Source organism: Lissotriton vulgaris, chromosome 4_1 (assembly GCF_964263255.1).
Source record: "Lissotriton vulgaris chromosome 4_1, aLisVul1.2, whole genome shotgun sequence".
Classification (NCBI taxonomy): Eukaryota; Metazoa; Chordata; class Amphibia; order Caudata; family Salamandridae; genus Lissotriton; species Lissotriton vulgaris.
The window spans coordinates 1,626,920,840-1,626,935,371 of NC_141691.1; positions in this window are offsets into that span (position 1 = coordinate 1,626,920,840).

A 14,532-nucleotide genomic window follows, 5' to 3' on the forward strand; every position below is an offset into this window, starting at 1 on the left:
ATACAATCACTGACACAAGCACACACCCATCCATACTAATACTCTCACAATCACTCACTCTCACATATAATCTTTTCTATACTCCAACACTGCCATATAATGCCTTTTATATATGTAGTTACTCCCAGATGTACCACTGAGACATTCATTCACTCACCAACACAGCTATACACACACTCCCCCACCCATATAGCCCCTTGCAGATGACTCCATACATCCAGTGGATTACCCACTTCAACTTCCATGCAGGGAGTCACACACACACCCTGCCCACCCACACAAACTCTGACACACCAATTCAGGTACTCAGACAACCAATTAAAAACCAATATATAGATACTCTTGTAGTTACTCACCAACCCAAGCAGCCACTTACACACCAACTGACAGACTGATATAGACATTCATACAGATTAGTCAGTCACCCATATATCACTAAGACACGTTTAATCACTCACTTATACAGTCAGACATGCACCTCTTAAATCATCCATTCAGACACGCATATACCCACTCATTCTTCAATACACCTTGGCCTATATATGTATAAAACATATTTAACCTCTTTAGAAACACTCAATCACTGGATGATGTCATCAGGGATGCCATTTGAGATGTCATCAGTGATGTCATCAGTGGCGTCACTGACCATGTCATGAGTGGTGTAATATGTGACGTCATCAGCAGTGCATTGCGGGAGCGCGAGTTATAGTTAGCTCAACCAACTATAACTGCTGAATTTCTGTGGTTTTGTACAAGTGAAATGTCCAACTAACTAAAACGTCCCTGAAACATATGTTTTTTTCAGTGAATTTCTAAGGTTTTTTAAATGCTGATTTCTAACTATAAAGTTTCTGAAACCTATGTTTTTTTCAGTGAATTTCAAAGCGTTTTTAAATGCTAATTTCTAACTATAACGTCTCTGAAACCTATGATTTTTTCAGTGAATTTCAAAGGTTTATCAAATGCTAGTTGTTAAGTGTAATAGTAGTTATACCTATGTTTTTGTACTGATTTTCTACAGTCTTTTTAACTGTTTATTTATAAATTTTTTATTCATTAAATAACATTATATATTTTTCTGGAAATCGCAAAAAGAAATGTTTAAATCTAACTGAAATATTGTTTAATTTTTTTGTTTTATTTTTTCTTTTAATATATTTATATTATTTTCTTTAAAAAAAAAAAATCCCATAATTTTTCTGAGTCGCGCACCCAAAGCATACACATCACGGTAGGTGCGCGGATTCTAGCCGCCACTTTAGAAAAGTCGTGAAGGATCCGCGTACAGTGTGCGACGGCTGTGTGTTTTTCAGTTACATCATATACATTTAATTTAACGTGAGGTGCACGATTGGTATGCGACCAGTCCGCAACTCCTGCATCCACTCATTCGCGACACATGCGCATTATGGTACGCAACGCTTGACTACAGTGGCATGGAGAACACAGAACCCACGTCTAGGAGAATTATTTGTTATGAAGTTTCCTAATTTCCTCATTTACTACAGTCTCCTCAGTAGGAAATACTTTCAGTTTTTTTACTTTGGTTTCATCAAGAAGGCATTCAGATGTGTAACACATTTGCCATAAATTCTGAATGTTAGCACTTTAGTTGCTCATTAGATCACTGTAGTAAAGCTGCTGCTCACCACAGAAGTCTGCTGCTGGTATTCAAAGTGCATGTTTCAGTCTACATGCCAGAATTTTTTAATGAAATAGATGAGGATTTGAGAAGCAAAAATTTGCCCTCATTTTTCTTTCTGCGGCACTAATCATGATATCTATGGCAAAATGAACCCCCTCATTTTGTACCTTTACAAATTAAATGTTTTAAGTGTTACCACTTTATTCCAATTAAGATGGCTTCAGGTGTTCAATACTTTTGTCATAAGTAAGACTGTTAGCGCTCTAGTTCTTCTTTAGAACACTCTGGGACATTCTGTTATTGGGCTATACTTGGGCTACATCTGGGTGATAATTGTGCTACATTTCGGCTCTTTTGTCTCACTCTCTGGTGGCCATCGTTGGAGATTTATTTGTTATGAAGTTTCCTAATTTCCTCATTTACTGCAGTCTCCTCAGTAGGAAATATTGTAGTGTAGTTCCTATATTCCCAATAGGCTCTGCGCATTGCAATAATATATACTGTAGTTTAGACGTAGGACTGAAGCCGACTAGGTCTCTACCGAATATATTAAACTGAGTAGTGAGTGCCAGCTAGCTCAGGGGTCACTAGAAACTTTCTCGAATTCATAAGAAGGTCTTAGTTTCTGACAACCGCATAAACATGACAACTTTGTTTCACAAGAATAAGAAATTAAATCTCTAGAGTGCGGGAAACAATAGATAACTATTTTACTCAGTCAATCGTGCATGCTTCGTTTCACCAGAGATGCAGAGAAATAGAGAGACAGGCGATTTCAATAAAAGTATTTATTGAACAGTCTTCTTTCTCAAGCATTGGAAATGAACTGCTGCAATCGTAATACTGGTCATAAAGTACAATGCATATAATACGAACAGTATTATAAAGTTGTACTGTAAAAGAATGATATGGTTTCTAAGACATAAAAGTGCATAAAATGGGGAGGGGGCGGAGCTTGCCGGCGTCCATGAAAGACGTGTGAGCGTTGAGCTCCTCGCCTGAGCCCCGTTAAACTCCGTCAAACTTATCCTTTTGGCACCTAACTAGCTCTGAAAGTTGGTGTGAACTCTCTGACCGCGCCCAGGACCGGTGGGGGTCCTTTGTCCCGTTGAAATCCGATGTGGAACTGCTTTACTGGCCGGAGGAAGGGACTGTGACGGACAAGGCCGTCATCCACGGACTATCCTGAGGAGCTATCCGGGCTGCGTCACGCTACGTGCGGTTCGCCGTACTGGAGAGGGACCGGCCCGCCTCCCTGCAGCTGAGCAATTGTTCCGGAGCTGCTCGCAGCAAGCGGTGGGGAGTGCTGGTGTTCGAATACGGACCGCCTGGAGGAGCCGAAGTGGTGGTGTTTGCAGAGACCCTCGCCGTCGGAGACGGCGTTCGGCTGACTGCCGACCTTTTGGGGTAGACGCTCGGTTGGCCTGCGGATGTTCCTCCCGCTGCCCTCAGAACGCTCCTGGAGTGCAGGTGTGCTGTGATCTAGAGCGGTGGAGTCTTTACTGTCTGGCTCTTGGACGGTGTGGTTACGGGGGAGCACTTCACGATATACACGTCTGGTGGTTGGGCCTTCTGGCACTGCCGTGCGGACGGCCGCCATTTTGGGTGCATTTCTTGCTGCGCAACACACTGCTATTTGGCGCCAACTGCCTAAGTGCCTAAGTGTCTCCTTTCTGCCCTGCTGTAGCCCAACTGCGGTGCATTACTGAGCGTATCCCCTGATGACGACTAGGAACGCCATGGGGAAAGGCGACAAAAACCAGCCCAAATTATCCTTTGACCAGCGGAAAACGAAAGGGGCTGAAGGGCCAGCTCCGGACACCTCGCCGCGGCCTACCGCCTCTGAAAGTTCCTTGTGTGCGGACATACGTGAAATGCTGGTGACAATGGAAAAAGGCTTGCAAGACAGTATGGCGGCGATCGGGACTAAGCTCGATGCATTGACGTACCGCATGGACCGCATGTCTGAGCGGGTGGATAAGCATGCGGAACGGCTGGATATGGTGGAAAGGCGTTTGACGGAGGCGGAGGAGGCGCAGACGGAATGGGATAAGGACCGCAAACAGTTTGGCAGGCTCCTCCAGGTCATCCAAGACAAGACGGAGGATTTGGAGGCGCGCTCACGGCGCTCCAACGTCCGCATCACGGGGGTGGCAGAGTCCACCAACACTGGTAAAATGGAGCTATTTGTGGAGAAGTTGCTGCGGACACTATTAGGGGAAGACGTCTTCTTCCCTATGTTTATAGTTGAGAGGGCACATCGCACGCTGGGGCCGAAGCCGCAGCCGGGACTCCCACCGCGGCCGATTATTGCAAAGCTGCTGAACTATCGTGACAGGGACCTCGCGCTTCGACTGGCCAGGGAGAAAGGCGACCTACAATTTGAGGGCATGAATATTTCTTTATATCCGGACTTCACGGCGAGAGTGCAGGAGGAGAGGAAGCGCTTTGCCCCGTATAAGAAGCAACTGAGAGAGCTTGGCCTAGACTATGCCATGATGTACCCTGCGAGACTTCGGATCAATAGGCAGGGGCATTCCCATTTTTTCACTGATCCAGCGGAACTGAAAAAGTCCTTGAAGGAATGGGCGAAGGAACGGCGTAATAGTCCGAGGAGTCAGCGAGAGGATGCCGATGCTACGGCTCACACGGACAGCCAGGATTGATCTGGAGTGCGGATTTGGGTCGCCCCGTGCAATCTGTGTCGGGTTCGAACCACTGAGAGACCTTCTATGCGGATGGAATGAACCCTGACGAACTTTGGATTCTGTAAGAAGGGTGCTGGCCCACTATGCAGTGCTCTTGGGGTGAGAACTTTTTGGTTGCTAGCTGATCTACTTTGCTTGCCCTGGGATGTTTGTTGGCAGCATGCTCTCCCGGTTGTGTGGTTCTGCGAAGCGGACACACCGGCAAGAGAGATTTCCATTATTTGACTATTGGACATGAGCTGGTGAGGGTGCCGATTGTTAGTAGGGGGTGGGGTGTAGGAGTAACTGTACTTTAAGGTCCTAGGCTCAAGTTGTACTATTGTCTGACTGGGAACCTCTGCCCCTGCGCTTTCGGCTTTTTGCTCTACTACGAGCCCCATAGGGGTTTTGTTGGGTTGGTTTGTTGTGTGGAGGGGGTTGGGTGGTAGTGGGGCCTGTCTGACCGGGTTGGGGGTGGTCGGCTGTGGGTGGGTGGGTGGATGCTCTCTTTTTCTGTGCATGTTGGGTATGTCAATTTGGGATAGTTGGGGGGGGGGGTTGTTCGGCCTACTGCGGGACTGTGTCTGAGATCCAATAGGTGTGAGTTCAATACACATGTTTTTTCAAAATGGCGGCCACTGAGGTTTTAAGCCCGGAGGGCGGTCCCAACTCTCTTAGAGTGCTGACTTGGAATGTGAGGGGGCTGAATGACTACCGCAAACTCCGGAAAGTGTTGGCCTATTTACAAAGACACCATGTTGACCTTGCACTACTCCAGGAGACGCACCTCCCGCTATCCAGCCCTATGCTGGCGGCCAGAGGACTCGGAGGCAATTGCATTGCAGCGGGGTTCACCACACATGCGCGGGGGGTGCTTACATGGGATAATCCCAAGGCGCAACTGAAGCTACTACAGATGGTTGTGGACCCGGAGGGTCGCTATACTGTTGCTCGCTGCATAGGGAAAGGTCATGATCTCATGGTTGTGAATGTCTATGGCCCCAATTATGATACTCCTGCTTTTTACTCCTCACTGGCGGATTTGTGCAGACAGTACGAGGGTTCCAGGCTGCTGTGGGGGGGTGATTTTAACTTTGTGTTAAGCCCGAGCTAGATAGGTCGGCTGGAGCTGCCCGTTGTCCAGCGGCCTCAGCGCTGCTCATGCTGACGGAAATGGTGAAGCTCGATCTGGTGGATGTGTGGCGCCATAGACACCCGGGGAAGGGAGGTTACACTCACTATTCAGCCTATCATAACATACACACGAGGATTGATTATTGGTTTGCATCTCACTCCCTGCTTAATTCGGTGAGGGGATGCGTGATATTGCCCTGCACGTTGTCGGACCACTCACCACTACTACTGCTGCTGGAAGCCCCAACTAAGCGAATTCCCCCGTTTACCTGGAGGTTTCCCCCATACTCACTTATGGATGAGGTTTTCAGAGGAGAGTTGGCTGAGGACTTTGATACTTATTTTGAGACCAATGTGGGGTCAGTGGATAGTGTGCAGACTCTTTGGGATGCATTCAAGGTGTACATTCGGGGTATGACGATGGCCAGGCACTCTGGGGTGCTCAAAACTATCAGGCAGCGGTTGAAGTATTTAGAGGCACAGCTGTCTGATCTGGAACGCCACACAGGGAATGACGGGGACACTGCTACAGGTGAGAGGATCAAATCCTTACTGATAGACTTTAATGAGGAGGCAGATAGAGAAATACAGCATATGGGAAAGTATGCCACAGCACGCACCTACGGTGAGAGAGATCGCCCTGGTGCTCTACTTGCTAAACTCATGCGCAACAGCAGACCGCAACTGGTGGTGGAGGAGTTCCTCACATCTAGTGGTGGGGTGGTCACGGAGGAGGGTGACATATTGGCGGAATTCCAAGCTTACTATACGGAACTGTACAGATCACGGTCCGGTCATCTGGAAGAGGAAATAGATGATTATCTGAGCTATTTCAATATGCCCTTCCTTGCGAATTGGCAGCGGGAATTTCTTATGTTGCCATTCCAGAAAGAGGAAATTTTAGAGGCCCTTGAGGGCATGCAGTCAGGCAGCGCTCCGGGTGCTGATGGGCTTACGGTGGCCTTTTATAAAGCCTTCCAAGATAAGCTTATACCACACTTGATGTTACTCTTTGATGATATTTGCCAGCAGGGTAGTATGCCGAAATCCATGAGGGAAGCGCTTCTTATAACGATCCCGAAGCCGGGGAAACCCCCCAACAAATGTGGTTTGTATCGCCCTCTCTCCCTGATTAATGTGGACGCCAAGCTCTATGCAAAAGTGTTGGCTGCGCGTCTGGCACTGCTGGTCCCTGAATTAGTTGCCCCAGAGCAGGCCGGGTTCGTCCCCGCTAGGAATTTGACGTACAACATCAGAACGGTATTAGGCACGATTCAGCATGTCCGACAGGAGAATAAAGCTGTTGCCATATTCTTGGACTTGGAAAAGGCCTTCGACTCGGTGGAGTGGCCGTTTATGATTAGGATCCTGCGGAAATACGGGCTGGGTGAGCCCTTCTTGCAGATGCTGGGGGCCCTGTACTACAAGCCGACTGCCCGTTTGAAATTAGGGAACGTGGTGACTGCCCCTATTGAGATCAGCAGGGGCACCAGGCAGGGCTGTCCCCTCTCCCCCCTTCTCTACGCCTTGGTGGCGGAACCTCTGGCGTGCGCTATCAGGGAGTATCATGGGTTTGAAGGCATCAATTTTCCTACTTATCAGATTGGCATTTCCACATACGCCGATGATACTCTGCTGTATGTCCGGGAGCCGGAAAAGAATTTGGTGTCGGTATTGCGGGAAGTGGTGCGATTTGGAGCTTTGTCTGGCCTGCGAGTCAATTGGGACAAGTCAGTGGTGCTCCCTTTGACGCTGGTGACCCTCCCGTTTGACTCGGAATACCCGCTACAGTGGACTACGGACTCCATTCGTTACCTGGGGATACGTTTACATACTGATCCCGAGATCCTAGTACGCGAGAATTATGGAGTGGCGTATTCTAAACTTGTTGATGACGTGGAGGTGTGGTGCAGACTCCCGTTGTCACTGATGGGTAGGATAGCGATTATGAAGATGGTGGTCCTCCCCAGGTTTCTTTTTCTTTTTGCTAATATCCCTGTGGTATTATCTAAGGCTTTTTTCCGGCAGCTCACGCAGACGCTCATCAGACTTGCGTGGGGTGGCAAACAACCTAGGGTCGCCTGGCAGACTTTAATGCTCCCCTCCGACCGAGGGGGTTTGGGGGCTCCTGATTTGGAGCGCTACTATAGGCTGGCGCAGGGAGCTCACTTGCACACCTGGGTTCAGATATTCCGCATATGAAACTAGAACGCCTATTTGCGGACCCCACTCCGCTCCCGGCTACAGTATGCCACTCAGTTGATCGCAGGATTGGGATTTTAGACTCCATAACAGCTACAAACCACGCCTGGCATGAGCTGGTCCGTTCACGGGACAGCGAGCTACTGTACTCACCTCTCATGCGTGTGGAATGGGCGGTGTGGTTGGCCCCATTGACGGAGAAGGGGGTACTTAGGGCACTACGGGAGTTGGGAATAGAAAAGATGGGGGATCTCTTCCTGAATGGCACTGTAAAGACGCTGCAGCAGGTCCTTCAATCTCAGTCTGGGAAGACGCTCTTGCATAGTTTTCAATATCACAGGGCCCGAGGCGCGCTACAAAGGTTACTGGGCCCGGAAATGTCGGAACGCCCGGAGGTGCCGGAACTCACCTATATCTTCAAGACCCCGTCATCTAGCAAACTGATCACGAATCTCAAGAAACTAGGGGATCGACATATGCAGCACCCGCCTTCCAAGGCCAGGTTGGCTTGGCAGGAAGATTTGCAGCTGGCGGTCACAGACGAGATGTGGCAATATTGCTGCACAAACACCCGGAAGATATCGCTCAATGGTAGGCATAGATTGGTACACTTCAAGTTTTTGCAACGTGTCTATTATACCCCTGAGAGATTGCACAGATACGGATTGCGGGACTCGGCGGAGTGTGAACGGTGCCACCTCCCTCTGGCAGACTTTTTACACGTGGCTTGGTCTTGCCCTAACATTTACAAATTCTGGCAGGGGGTATTCTCTGAACTTAGCTTAATGTTGGAAGTGGAGGTTCTACCCTGCCCGGCTTTGGCACTTCTGGGCTACTCCAAGACACTGCCGGTTGCAATGCGACGACTGACGGACATGGCGCTGCTGATGGCTAAGCGTCTGGTCGCAATGTGCTGGATGAGGGGCCCGCTACCAACTAAAAAGAGATGGGAGGTGGATGTACTATATTGTTGTACACAATCGGAGGTCTATAGCGAGCTGTTACCCCCGAAGAGTAGACCCAAGAATTTCTGGGGGCAATATAGGACCTATCTGTGTGCCAAAGATAGCGAGGGGTCGGAACCGGACATGGAGAGAGAGGAGCTGGATGAGCTACAAGAGGAAGGGGTGGAGGCAGCGGGGGGAGACACACCATAGGTCTGACTGCGTTGTTTGGCGAGGTGGCTTCCTGACCCCCCGGGGCAGTTGGCTGCGCTGAGTGGGGTGGACTGTGGCAGGGTGGGTGGCACAGGGGGGCTGGTACTGGGTGGTAGTCACGGTGGGGTCATTCTCACACATGGGGGTAGGTGGAATCTGCTTGTGGGCACAGTGTTCACAGTTAGACTATCACAGTTAACACGGGTGGATGGACGGACACATGTTCGGGTAGGCTGGTTGTTGGGGGGGGTACTGTTTTTGGTGTGGTTGCTCAATATTGTTTCATGAGGAATGTTGATTTTTGATTTCGAGAATTGCTATGCACAATCGCTCTTGCTGCTCTGTTTCTGCTCGACAATCCATGGTTCTGGGTTACATCATGAGGATTGTCCATTTCATCCTTTCTGCATGGCAGTGCTATTCATGCGTGACAACCTCCCCGCTTGCGCCGCCAGGCCCCCGGAATGCTGGCACTATGGCTGTGTATACGATTGTTGGACTCTGAACCGGATCATATTTATTGTTGCAGCCGGCCTCCGGGTTGTGGGCGTAGAGTGCTGTGTGTTTCTTGAATATGCAATAAAGGTCAAATTTAATTTAAAAAAAGTGCATAAAATGTATAAAATACATGCAGTAATAAATATTGACTAAAGGTACTCAACTGGTGCTTCTAAAATACGCCTACCCCGGTGTACCTAACCTAAGTCTAGTACTAGGGAGGAAGTAAGTGAGGAGTAGCCTAAGTTCAGTAGTTCTCTGCCAGGAATCTATTCCAAGAATGCTCTAAGAGGTCTAATCAGCTCTGTACCTTGGTTTTAGAATGAAGGAGGTCTTGTATCTCTCTCTCAGGACTCGATTTCCCAGATACCCGCAAGGGTAAGCCGGAAACACTGGAGCTGGATTTCTCGGCAAGAAAAAAGACAGCGTCTCTCTCAGTGCGTCAGCTGGAGGGTCGGCTTCCTTCGGCACTTGCTGCTGCAGGGCGTCCGGCAAGTAGATAGTCAATCTGCTCCAAACCACAGTGTGTTTGACTGAGCAAACCTAGGCATATTTATACTTTGAAGGTGCCGAGTTTGACGCATGTTTGGACTAAATATCTTCACTAAAAGGCTAAATTCTTGGAAAACGCCAGGATTTCTTGGAGAACTTAATATTCAAGCAGGGGGAAGTTCCTAGCTGCTGAAGGTGGGTTTTTTCCAAGAAATCGTTGTTAATTCTCGGAGCCTAGTGGAAGTAGCCTTGCCGTATTTGGGCTGTATGGCTTAGACCAAATAGGGTAGTGATTTCTATGCCTATATAAGGATATGATAAAGTATACCTATATAAGGGCATGAATCGGGAAAATTACACTAGGGGCCTAGATTCGTTTACAACACCCACTCCACGATCTTAAGTTCAATTAAGCTAACCTAATAAGCACTGAACATATCTAAAGCTAGTGTTTACAATCCCACCCCAAAATACAAAAAATGCACTTAGAAATGGTTGTACATGAGAAAATATTGGGCATTTCTACAGTATGTATTGTAAGGAAATGATGACATTCTAAGCATATAGTATGGTATCTAAATATGCAAACTGAATGAATCATTTACATTTATGAAAGTTTCTCTTAAATACAGAAAGAAAGGTCGAGACCATTTCATAACATAACATATCATGTCAATGGTTATATGAGGACAATACCAAATATTTTTTTCTAGGCAGGGTTCATAAAGGAAAATAATTTCTGGTTCTCTAAGAATAGTTCTGCTTTAAGCAGATTAGTATGTGCCACAAAAGTTCAATGTTTTTAAAATTGAAGGCTGAATTTCAGAGTTCAGGGAACGCTGTGTGCATGAATCAAATTTATTCTCGGTGTCAGGAGAAAACATCAGATCATCAAGGCTGGCAAAGAAATCGCCTACCCAGTAGGTTAAAGAGGAACCACTTGGTCAAGCAGGCCAAATGTGCACAGATGAGAAGCATTGCCGTCAGTGCCAGGTGCCGCATTAGCAGTGTTCAAATCACATAGTACCTGTGTGCCTGTTGATTCTCATTTCTCACCCTCAGTTAGACTTACTGGTGAGACCTCAATGAATGCCGTCATCAGAATTGGTAGCCGTTGGGGAAAACACGATGCATGAGTCGTTACAGGACCTAGCAAGGTGTTGACATCCGATGGCAGGATGGAAGTATAAGACAGATGTCCAACACGCATTCCTCTCCGCAAAGCAGGCACCGTAGAACAGGTAAGATGCAATCTTGCCAGATTGGTCTGAACGAAAGAAACCATGTTGTTTTCAGATCTCTTAAACGAGCCAAGCCAAGAATCTGCGAAATCCTCTCACGATACCTCATGGCAAGGAGTGCCCCTTCCATGTTGGTCTGGGTATCGTTGGATGCCGGACTTGCCATATCAGAGCAGAAGGAATAAAAATAGAATTCCTGCTACGAGTCCCAAGATGAGAGGCAGGCCGCCGAACACAGAGTGCACGAAGTTTGGAAAAATGCAGAGGACTGCTTCAAATTGAGTTAACAGTCCCGAAAACATCGTCTTCAATACATGTGCGATGCCACTAGTATCAGACATGTTTAAGATTTGACTTAACATTTCTGCGAAATGTACTGGGCAGTATGTTGATAATAATGCATGTATTTCTGCAGATGTCCTTGCAACTTGCAGATTATACGTTTCTCTAGACGAGGTCAGTGGCACAGACATTTGCAAAATAATGGCTTTTATTCTGCTTAAAGTATCAATTTGTATAGAAGAGCTATTCAGTGAAGGCCATAATGCCATCCCACTGTATGTCTTGTGAGTTGGATACAATACTTGCATACAACAAGTGACCATGGACGACACACTAACGAGATAAAGTTTTCCAGGCATCATGCCACAGCAGCTGTGATCATTCAACATAACGTAACTGCCATTGGATATTTGCCTGAAAATGGTCTCTATCACGGTGCAGGGAGTACCGTGCAGGTGGCAAGAGAGGTTATTTGCAGAACCGTCGCAGGCTCCGTATAAATTAATACCTTTGCACAAAAGTGTACTACTTAGTGAGTTTTTACAATTTTTTCCACTAAGGAATACCTCTTTTCACTTGTTCCAACATTTGTGTGTGTAAGCTAAAGTCCATGTTGACTTAATGTATTCAGTACCCAATCTTCCATACAGGCCCGCTGGTATATGCTGTAGACAATACTGACATTGGAAAATCGTCACTGGTATCATGATGGTGCCATGAATTATCCATTCAATGACAGGCTTCTCAGAAACTGTCAATGGTAACCTTTCCAGTTTTTCAATGCTCAACACCGTATAATCTGCTCCTCTTTGTGCCAAGGAGATTTTTTTATCTGTAAGGTTAAATACAGCAAACAATGATGTTGTGTTGATTAGACGCCATGGCACGTAGCTTGAACGAAGATTTTGCAATGTCCAGCCTAACTGCATTGTAGAACGTAATTGAGAGACTAGCCATGTTGTAACATTAGCAATTCCTCTTCCATTATGTCAATTGCAGAGGATACAAAGCTGTCCAAAGAATATATTCTGGAGGACAGAGTCGTTAACCCATTGTCCACTACAGAGAGAGCTTTCTCTAAATTAATACAATCAATTTCTCGTATTCTTTCTGCAGTTTCCATTTGCGTTATTTTCCAAGCTTCATTGTACGCACTGTATATACTGGCGTATATGAAACATTTTTGCTGTGGTTTGCCAGGCCCCATTAAGAAATCTCTCAAATCATTGCTTTCTTTAAGTAAAGATAAGTGCTGTTTGTTTCCGGCAGTGTGGATGTTTTTAGCCACTCAAGGCATAGTTTTCCTACACTATATGTTGTTACTATCCCTGGATGTTGTCTCTGAGAGTATCTTGGATCTGGCCTGTTCAGTTTTAACCCCTATGTTTTGTTCAGGAATCTATCATGACAGTTATTGGTGTCTGTGGGCCAGATTAACCATTTTTTCCAATCAGGATTAGTTCTGTTTTTTATTAAAATATATAGTACGTCTACCTCGTTTTCTGTAGTGTCATTACTTTCAGAAGTGGGTTTAGGTAAAGACGGTTTATTTAAATCTTTTATCTTAGCCAGGCCAAGACAAGAAGTCTGTTGAACAGTATCGTTTAAAAACATTATTTGTTCTGGTATAATGCAGGCTCTGAACAAGACCTCTAAACCTTGTACCTGCCATTCCATTGTGCCCCAGACAGTTTTTGTCTCAATGTTGTCTTTCCAAAAGTTGAAACCTAATGTAGACAGCTGAGCATAAAAGTTTGCAGAATAAATTTGTTTAGTGTTGGTCAACATTGTTTTAATTTCTGTCTTATTTACATTTTTGAAATAAAACGTTTCTGAATTTCTAACATTAAACCCTGAGAAGTATGAAAACTTTTCATGAAATGTTTTTGAGTTGCCTTTTGGTGGCGTGGGATAATGTTCCCATTGATTATACGTAAAAACATTCCTAGGACTTGCATATTTGTGCAAATAGTGGTGACCATATTGATTGACACAATACATTTGTTCATAGTCTGATGACCCTTCTAAATAGTCATGTTCAGTAAATTCTGCAGACATTTCTAAACTGACATCATAATATTAATAGTCTCAAAGTCCCAATCATGAGAAAATGTGCTGGGTGATACAAAGTCACTTAAAGAAACCTTGAACTGGTGTAGAATCTTTAGCAGCACCACCGGGCCATAGATGTCATAATCAATTCTATCCCATGCTATACCACCAGGTATAGGAACGGCTGTGATGTTCACTGACGACAGGTCTCTTATTTCACGATGCGATGATTTGTGTGGTTTTAGGACCAAGTTGATTTTCTGACTTGCTATGTCCATTGTACTGTATTTTCCATCTATCATTTGTCCCAAGCTTAACACTATAATCAGCCAGAGCAGGAGAAAAAATACACCTAACCCAATCCAAAATTCAATCCATGGTGAAACCAGATATATTTTTTCAAGTTGATGAAACAGTTTTGTTGTTTTTTTCTTTGAGAGTTTTCTTTGCTGGCTTTTCTTCCGGTTCACTGGGATCCTCAGAAAATGTATCAAAGTTGATAAAATAGCCAGAGGCAGTTCTGTCAATTGTTGGAATAGCATCAGGATTGTTATTAATCTTTGGAGTTGCTTCTTCCTTTGTCATATTGGTATAGTCAGAGGCTACATCATTGTAGACAGGTGTTTCTTGACGAACTGTTATTTGGGTCTCAAGAGGTACGAGTTCCATGGCTTTGTTGCATAGTCCTTCTTTTTTTACTGCAGGTTTATCAAACGTGATAAGTCTTTCGGTATGTAACTATTACCACACAACTTTTAGCACCAAATACTTTTACAACGAAACTATTACCACGCAGGACCCTTAACCACGAATACCTTTACAACGCATTACACTACAACGCAGATACTATTACAACGCATACCGTTACAACGTAAGTATAGGTAAGTTTATATTTTTTTGAAAACATTTATTAGGGGTATTGGGTTTGGGTTTTGGGGTACAGGGGTATTTTTAGGTTTCAGGGTTGGGTTTGGGTTTTGGGGTACAGGGGTATTTTTAGGTTTCAGGGTTGGGTTTGGGTTTTGGGGTACAGGGGTATTTTTAGGTTTCAGGGTTGGGTTTGGGTTTTGGGGTACAGGGGTATTTTTAGGTTTCAGTGTTGAGTTTGGGTTTTGGGGTACAGGGGTATTTTTAGGTTT